This window comes from Pipistrellus hanaki (assembly GCF_964339955.1).
Source record: "Pipistrellus hanaki genome assembly, chromosome: X".
Lineage (NCBI taxonomy): Eukaryota > Metazoa > Chordata > Mammalia > Chiroptera > Vespertilionidae > Pipistrellus > Pipistrellus hanaki.
Genome location: NC_140524.1, coordinates 82,496,381 through 82,506,608, shown reverse-complemented (window position 1 = coordinate 82,506,608; position 10,228 = coordinate 82,496,381).

The window sequence follows — 10,228 nt, the reverse complement described above, 5'->3', positions numbered from 1 at the left end:
CCTGGGACTCCATCAGCCTCAGTGTCACTCAGCCACAATCCCTGCTGGTTGTTACGTCCTGAAATTATAGGGAATTCTCTTCCAAGAAATGGAACCCTGGGCTGGGGGCCTGGTGTGGGGAAGGGACCCCTTGTTACTCCCCGAAGGCCTCCACAAATGAAATCTCTCCCTATCAATAAACACCACAGATGGGTTTCAGAACAGTGCGTTCTGCACCTTTACACTTTCTACCAGCCTCAATGTGCTATTTTTCTTAATTTTTCTAGTTGTAGAACTTCCATTTAGCCAGTATTTTTTCTCTTTTTTTCTTTTCTGAATTATGGTTGTTCTGTATTTTAGTTTTAATTTTAATGTGGTTAAGGGAGAATGTGAGTATTTACCTATGCTGCCATCTTGTGTGTTTTTTTCACTTGAAACAATTTTAAACATATGTTGTGACACCTTGCTGATGGTATACTGATCAACCTTATTTTTTAATAGCCCTGACTGGTGTGACTCATTTACTTGGGTGTCATCCTATGCACCAATAGGTTGCCAGTTCAGGGACTCATCCCCAGTAAAGGGTGTGCAGGAGGCAGCCAATCCATATTTTGCTCTTACATTGATATTTTTTCTCCCTCTATCCCTCTTCCTTCCTTAACATATTTAAAAATAAAATAAACTGCAACTGAACAAGGCAAAGTAGAGAATATTAGATGGCAATACAGCTAGTAATAATTCATGATACTTTTATTTCAGATGTGTATACAGTATGTGTATATTGGTCTAAAATAAAAATGTACTTCTTACTGTATCACAGTTAAAAAAAAGTTTGAAAAATACTGTAGTCTATACTCTTGAATCAAAATAATCAGTGGCAACAACAATGTGCAAAAAAAGAAACCCCTAAAATAAAGTACTATCACTGGAAGATTTGATGGGCAACAACCTTAGCTTTAGAGGCTAATTTTCATTTTATCCTTTACTAGATATATAGGGTGTCTCCAAAAATATACACATATACTTTAAATAATCATAAAAGCAGTGTTTATTAAAATACATTTCATTTTCAAAATTGAGCTGTCAACTCTGGGAGTGTGTAAACATTTTTTGAAACTCCCTATATAAGCAGGTATGTGTCAGATGCTTCTCTGGATTCTACAATTCACAGCTTGACAAATAACTGTGTACACAAGATTACATTTGATGCCAAGTAGACATGGTGAGTTAGGGCTTATACAAATTTTAGAGACAGAATATTTAACTTCAGTTTCTTTCTGGAAGTCATCTAACTAGTACATGACAGAAAAAGGAATCAACTATGTACCCTGTGATGTCATGTCCCCTTTTCCTCACAATTCCTTTAGATGGCATATGGCAGGTGTTCCATGTATACATAGCTTTCAGGTTCAGAGCAAAAAACAGGGCACTTAAGAAGAATTGTGAGTACTTAGGGTGTCACTAGTACTAACAAGGTGCTATGGTTTTCTACACTGCTAATATATATGCCTTTCTTGATTTGATAGCACCAACAAAATAAATCAGTGCAATCATTCAATTTAAAAGTTATTAACTAACAAAATTCTGAAGTCTCAAGATTACCAGTATGTTAGAAAAGTATGAATCCTTTGATACCTGAGAACTTAGTGGGAATGGGAAATGAAATTGGATCTATTGTCAATTGGATATTAATTGATGGATAAGGAAATTGAATTCAGAAGCAATATGTGATAATGAGGAGCTTCAGTAGTTTATTGCTTTTATACAAATTCTCTCTTTCTGAATGAAACATTATTTCTAATTGGAAGAATAATTTGATCTGAATGTTCATTTAATTCTCATCTCAATCCATACATAGGGAAATGAAGTGTATTGTAACTATACAGCTATTTACTAACCTAGTCAATCTGATGAGTAGATGATATCTGAAAGACAAAACAATACATAAATATCTCTAGAAATGTTGTGATGCATAGTTTATTACTAAATATGTAATATCCACATATGTAAAATACTTCAAATATATATTTATACATAATGTGTCTATTTAACTGGCTAGAATATAATTAAATATACAAACAAGAAACAAAAGTGAAAAATACCATGTTAAGAAAAATAGGAGTGAATCTGGCCAGTCTGTCTCAGTGATTCAGTGTCAACCAATGAACCAGGAGATCATGGCTCAATTCCTAGTTGGGGCACATGACAGGGTTGTGAGCTCCATCCACAGTGTGGGGCATGTAGGAGGCAGATGACCAATGATTCTCTCTCATGATTGATTTTTCTGTCTCTCTCTCTCTCTCTCTCTCTCTTGCCCTTCCCCTCTGAAATAAATAAAAATATATTTTAAAAAGGAAAAAAAATACAAGTAAAAGAAGCATAAAATAATGTATTTAGCTATAACTCACAAATTCTCAACTGCCTTTGAGATGGCATTTCTGGAAATACTGATATAGCATTTAGTTACTAGCTTCATTTCTATTTCTAGGAGCTAGTAACCAGGAAATGGAATGCTACAGGGTTATTGTTTGCAAAGAACAGGTGTTTCAGATGTCAGTACTCACTAGAAGTGCATAAGTTTCATGAGGATAAAAGATTGGGAAATTATGTCTCTGTGTAATATATAAAGTCATATTACGGTTATAATGATCTATCACTAAATAATTTCAAAATGCACCTGTAATATAAGAAAAGACACCTAGATGTAAAGTCAGAAGACTATCCTATATAATAAAAGGGTAATATGCAAATTGACTAAACAGTGGAAGGACCAGTCACCATGATGCACACTGACAACCAGAGGGCAGACCCTCAACACCGGAGCTGCCCCCTGGTGGTCAGTGTGCTTTCACAGGGGAGTGCTGCTCAACCAGAAGCTGTGTTCATGGCTGGTGAGTGCAGCAATGGTGGTGGGAGCCTCTCCTGCCTCTGCAACATCCCAGGATTGCTCCTGGACTGCTAAAGGGCACAGGCTGGGCTGAGGGACATACCCCCAGTGCACAAATGTCATGCACGGGGCCTCTAGGCTATATTATAAAGAGGTAATATGCAAATTAGGCCAGGACTCCATAACAGGTCATGGCCAGATAGGAGGAGGTTGTGTGCACAGGTGAGGCCTGGAGCAGAGACGAAACAGAGGCAGGGGTCCTGCCCAAGCTGGTGTGGTGGCTCAGGTGGCCCCAGTGGACACAGGCATGGGGGGTAGGGGACGCTGTGAGTCAGGCATGGAGTGGACACAAGCAGGGGGGCTGGGGGACATTGCAAGTCAGGTGTGGGTCCCGGCCCTCCGCAGTGCCAGTCTGTCCTCCTGCAGTGCCATCCGACCTGCTCCCACAGTGCCCAGCACTGCACTAGTCAGGCTTGGGTCCAGGCCCCTCATGGTGCTGTTCAGCCTGACTCTTATGGTGGCCGGTGATGCACTAATCAGGCGCGGGTCCCGGTCCCCTGCGGGGTGCTTCCATGCACAGTGGGAGGCAGGGTGCCTCCTCCAGCGATTTCAATTGTGTGCTGGGGCTCTAATATTAAAATAAAAAGCTAAAACTTACTAGTTAAGTAATCTTGAAAATTACTAATATACACTTCAGTTTCTTCCACTGAAAATTGTAGATGATAATTCCTTTATACAGGATGCTTTTATAATAATTTGAGTATGAATTGTATAAAATTAATGATATTTTATCATCTTTATCTATGAAAATGATAATTTCATTTGGATCAACCTTATACTAATTGTTATACATTTATTGAATCCTTTGTCTTATGTTTTACATGTTATATTAAATTACATGTTATAGATAACAAGGATGGCTCAAAATTTTTACCCCTCCCCATATCTGTGCCCTTTGCAATATACATTTTTTAAAATATATTTTATTGATTTTTTACAGAGAGGAAGAGAGAGGGATAGAGAGTTAGAAACATCTATGAGAATCATCCATCAGCTGCCTCTTGCACACCCCCTACTGGGGATGTGCCCGCAACCAAGGTACATGCCCTTGCCTGGAATCGAACCCAGGACCTTTCAGTTCTAAGGCCGATGCTCTATCCACTGAGCCAAACCAGTTTCGGCGCAATATACATTTTTAGTGTTCTCCCATCACAAGTGAGCTGACCTACCCTGTCCTTGAGTCTGGGCTCACCAACTTATATCTTGTCAATGAGATGTTAGCATGGGTGAGCAAACACAGAGGCTTGAAATGAACTCCAGTAATGGGTCTTGCCCTTGTGCCATGAGATAGAGTGCTAGAGAATGAGACACAGGTAGAACAGAATCAAGGAGACTTAATTATCTCAGCCTAGGCCATCTTATCTCAAATGTCATCCAGCCAACTCTCAGAGTTATTCTGCCCAGTTACGGTTATTGTAGCCAATCTCCATCTATAAACTTTTTTGTTGTAAACCACTGAGGATTTATATCAGCACATATATTATTGTGGCAATTAACAGATACAAATGATTATCTCATTTCATTCACATAATAAATCTATAGACACTATTATTATTCTCACTGGACAAAAGAAGACACTATGACCCAGAGAAGAGTTCAGTAAATCACCCCGGGTCACATAAGCAGATGGTAAATGACAGAGGAAGGGTTTGAAATTAGGAAGTCTGGCACCAGAGGTCATATTCTAACCAGTACACTGAATGGCTTTGTTCTTATGAAGATGGAATGAGATTTTTGGGGGAAAATGCTTTGTCAGTGTTAAATCACACTAAAAATATATCATTATTATGAAGCTGCAACTCCTTTTCAAAGATGCTATAAAATTCCAGCTAAGTTTTTTCTTTGTCTCATAAAAAAGAAACTGCAGGCAAGCACTAGACAATTTAAAATGTGCTGCTCTTTGATACACTAGTAACATAGGGAAAATTGATAAGTGGTGAAATTTCATAAGCCTTCTTCCTTCCAAATCAGTGATATACCACTGTTATTTGCTAGGCAACTACCAAGTAAACAGAAAAATAAAGCTACGTGTTTTGTTTTTTTTTTTTTGGCAAGCATCATTAATATAGATTGTTTATAGTAAATGTAATCTGTAGCATAGATCATACAGGCGAAAAACCTGAAGGGGAAATGAAGGCATTAATAAGATATTTCTTAATTGTATGAAGCTTTTTATACATCACACCACTGAACCAAATTATCTAGGGAAATAGAAACAAAATAGGGCATTTATTCTTCAGATTTGAGGAGGCATGAGGGAAAAAAATGGAGGAAAACAAGAAGCAGAATAAACATCAAAAAAGAAAAGTCTGGAGATGCTAATAGGCATTAAGTTTAGGAAGTGTGACTTTATTTATATGGAATCTTCTCTGTCGGCATGAATTTTTTAAATTCCATTTAGTTTTTTATTTTTACATATTATTTTACTTTCTTTGAAAAATAAAACTAGAATGCTGCTCTGGGTGAAATGAATGAGGGATAGAACTGGAAGGCAACAGAACTCAGTGGAAGTTCACACCTAAGCTGAGCAAGATATGACCAGAAGAGGGACTTATTTACTTGAGAGGCTTTTGTCTGCAGGATTTTTTTTAATAAAACACGGAAATAAAAACTTTAAAAAAGAGAGAGAGAAAGAGAGAGAGAGAGAAAGAAAAATGAACTTAGAAGAAAAACCAAAAATGAACCCAGAAGAAATGGATTAAACAATAGAAAAAAATAGAGTTCTGTTTTGGAAAGTATATCTAAGACTAAAATGATTTATACAACACCTATCAACTATAATAATAAAAGCATAATATGCTAACTAGATGTGAGGTCCTTCTGGACGACCTTCTGCGTGAATCTGGGGCTGCAAGGGGAGCCTGCGTCCCGAGTGCCAGAGGGAAGCCTGTGCTGGCAGCCGAGGAAAGGAAGGCCTACTCTTGCTCAAATTTTGTGCATTGGGCATCTAGTAGTTTCATAAAAGGCTAGGTTTGATTTAACTGGCTTTTAGGTAATCATTTGCTTCCCTAGTCAGCTAATTTCTCTGTCCTTTGAATAAAAAGAAAACTTAGTCCTGGCCAATCTGGCTCAGTTCCTTGAGCTTCATCCCATGCACCAAAAGGTCACCAGATCTATTCCAGTCAGGACACATGCCCTGGTTGAGAGCTCGACCAGTAGAGTGTGCAGGAAGCAGCCAGACAATCAATCTTTCTTTCCTTCCTTCCTTTTCTTTTCTTTCTTTTTCTTTTTCTTTTTCTTTTTCTTTTTCTTTTTCTTTTTCTTTTTCTTTTTCTTTTTCTTTTTCTTTTTCTTTTTCTTTTTCTTTTTCTTTTTCTTTTTCTTTTCTTTTTCTTTTCTTTTTCTTCTCTTCTCTTCTCTTCTCTTCTCTTTTCTCTTTTTTCTTTTCTCCTTTCTCTTTTCTTTTCTCCTTTCTCTTTTCTTCTCTCTTCTCTCTTCTCTCTTCTCTCTTCTCTCTTCTCTCTCTCTCTCTCTCTCTCTCTCTCTCTCTCTCTCTCTCTCTCTCTCTCTCTCTCTCTCTCTCCCCTTCTCTCTCTTTCTTCTTTCTCCCCTCCCTCTCTCCCCCCCTCTCAAATCAATTAAAATATTTTTAAAGGAAATGTAAAGGGAAAGAGAGAAAACAGATGAATTTTGCTCTTGAGTGTTTTTGCTTTCATCTTTAAACACAAACTATTCAACCATTCTGTCATTCATTTATTCATTCATTAGCAAACATCTACTGAGTGATATGATCGCTCCTCCTTATGGGGTTGACATATATGAGCTTTGCTTAGGAAAATCTAATGTAGATTTGGATAACACTTTTTCCCCTAGAACTCTTAGTAACATCTCACCACCGTCTTCATGTGAAATTCTGTGACACTTTAACCTCTTCATACTGTTCCTGGTCAGATGATGCAAATTTAGATAATTCCTGCTAAATTTCATGTTGTTGTTATTTCTTTATTGACCTAGCCTGTCAATAATTTTGAATCCTGACAATAATCATACAATGCTATTTGAAATTTTTAGGTGATCTTAAAAGTCATTGAAAAAAGTTTCCACAGGTCAGACAACTAAAAATTAAATAAAACAAACAACAACACTCTGTTATGTGGCTCCTGGGCACGCAAACTGATATCACTTCTTTGGAAATACTTATTAAATTTAACATGTAAATTTCCTATATCCCATCAATTATATTCCAAGTTATAAATACATAACAGAATTGTGTGCCTCGTTTCAATCAAGGGACTTATATAAGAATAATCATACTATCAATATTTGTAATAATCCAAACTGAGAGTGCACTATATGTCCAGGCATTGTAGAATGGATAAACAAATTGTGACATCTTTATGTAATAAAATATTATGCAGCAATTACAAGGAACAAGCTATGGTTTATATGCAACAATATGTATAAATCTCAAGGACATAATATCGAACAAAATAGGACAGAAAAACAACAAATACTAAATAAATTCATTTTTCTGAGTCCAAAAAACCCCCACACTAAATAAAACTATAATGTATAGGATGAATAATTATGTTGTCAAGCTATTTTTTTCTAAGAGAAAACAAGGCATTTATTAACTCTAGGGAGAGAGAAGTGAGGAAGAGTTTTGGGAAGGGCATGAAAGATCTCTGAAGTGCTAGAACTTTCTGTTTCTTGATCTTATAAGGTTGAATTATGGTTATTTTGATGTTCACTTTGTTATAAATGACTGAGTTTTGCTATGTATTTATAGACTTTTGTGTGTATTCTATTTCTTTTTTTAAAATATGTTTTATTGATTTTTTACAGAGAGGAAGAGAGAGGGATAGAGAGCTAGAAACATCGATGAGAGAGAAACATCAATCAGCTGCCTCCTGCACACCCCCACAGGAGATGTGCCCACAACCAAGGTACATGCCCTTGACTGAAATCAAACCTGGGACCCTTCAGTTTGCAGGCCAACACTCTATCCACTGAGCAAAACTGGTTTCAGTTGTGTGTGTTCTATTTCAAAATAGGAATATTAAAAAAAAAAAAAAAAAAAAAAAAAACAATTAAAAATCATTTAGAGAAGCACCCCTGCAAGGTAATCTGCTGGTTCACCAACATTCCTTAGCCTAACCTACTGTTAAGCATCATACTTTTTTTTATATATGTTTTTATTAATTAGAGAGAGAGAGAGAGAGAGAGAGAGAGAGAGAACCATTGACCGGCTGCCTCCTGCAGGCCCCGTTCTGGGAATTGAGTCTGTAACCAAGGCATGTGCCCTGACTAGGAATCCATCCAGTGACCTTTTGGTGCATGGAATGATGCTCAACCAACTAAGCAACACTGGCCAGGGAAAACATCATACTTTTTTAAATTGTTGCTTTTATACAGAGCAAATTTTCAGGTAAACTACTTAAAGTTTTACCCAATATATGTCACCATTATTATTTTGTGAATAACTGACATTAGCCTTAAATTGCTAGGCTGGAAACATATTCCAGAAGATAATATAGATAAGTTTCCTAACGATAAATGCACTGAAAAATAGTGACCAAGATACATAACAATGAACTCTTCTTAAATCTCAAATACTTTAATCAAAGCCAGGAGCTAATTTTGAGATGAAAGTCATTTAATCACTTACAAATAAATTATAATATTTCATTAATCCTAAAACATATTTATTTTCACACCTATGAAATCAGGATGCATCTCATAATCAACTGCATCCTCAATTTTTGTCAGCCTGGATCAAAGTTAAGGTCTTTCAGAGAATTTTTATTTGCTTTTGCCAGCCAATTTCAGGTACTACCCAACTGAGACCATTTCAAATTGAGGTTTCTTGGACCCCACTGGAAGTGTGAATTCAGACCTCAACTTCAAATTTTCTACCCAGTGCTAAGGTTGAAACATAGTGTTTCCCTTGACCTGCCTTTCTATATGGCCACTCTATTGAGTCACTTAGTTTTATACTGAAGCTATAGCCTTTGGAGACCTAGTTTTATTCAGAGGATTCATATTACACCATCCCTCCACCCAGTTTTGGTTGTTTTCCTTCCTTATCTATCTATCTGTCTATCTATCTATCTATCTATCTATCTATCTATCTATCTATCTATCTATCTATGTATCCACCCATCTAGATATGGCTAATATTCAGTGTCCCCTTGGGAGTTCAACCTGGAGACCAGGAGTTCAATTGTTCCCTATGACGTGTGCTGACCGCCAGGGGGTGGCACAGAACATGGCCAGTGAACAGCTTTGGTGGTGGGTTGCTGAAGGAGTGAGGGAAGGAGGAGATGGGGAAGCAGGGAACCTGATCAGCCCTGATCGCTGGTCAGGCCTAGGTACTCTACCTGTGCACAATTTCTGTGCACTGGGCTTCTAGTTGATACCTAAAGTCAGTCAGTGTTGTGTTAAATTATACAAAATACAGGTCACAGGTAGGTATTTGTTCTTTTTTCCATAAGAAAATATTTAGCCTATAAGTGGATAGGAAAACCCAGACTGGTTTTTACATGTATCATTTTATTTGACCATGTATTAATTTTCATCAACATCTTGCTACATACTCTACATTGTTAATAAAAGTATCAAGTTGCAATTAAATTAATGAATTCACTTTGAGAACTATAGGCCATCCCACAATATAAGACAGAGTCATTGTTTCTATGTGCATGATTTATGTTTCTTACTTGAAATATAAGACCTATGAAGTCTCAGATTATACCTTCAGCAATGTCCCATAGTCTTGTACAGTATTGGGCCCATTCTGAAGATGTAATAAAACTTGGTAAATATTTGGAGGGTTGAAAAACAAGCATGATTTTTGCAAGAAACAGAGAGGAGAGAGTGAGAGGGAGAGGGGGGGGAGAGAGAGGGGGGGGGAGAGAGAGAGAGACTGCAAAAGAAATGTCAATATCTGAACACACAGAAGCAAAGAGAGATTCTTACTTGGTCTTCAGAACAAACATATTTTGGCCTTGCCAGGATTAGATATTACGGGGAAGTGCCTGTGTGTGTGTGAATTGGGAATCATATGTACAATGCTTGCTCCAACAGATTCAAATCACAGCCTTAGCAGGTAATAAAAGAAGCCCCTGGACCATGCAAAGGATTACCCAGGCATAGCTAGGTGCATTAGCCATTTTATGTATTAATGTCAACTGCAAATAAATCACTTTTCTGGTCTGCTGTGGAAGGAAAGAAGATATTTCTGTCAGGAAGTGAATGGAGGATTACTGACTTTCTGACCTTTCCTGACTGTGATAAAAGATGACTTCTTTCCTTTCAGTAACACTTCAAAAGATGGAAATTGTTCTTTTAAACATCTGATGT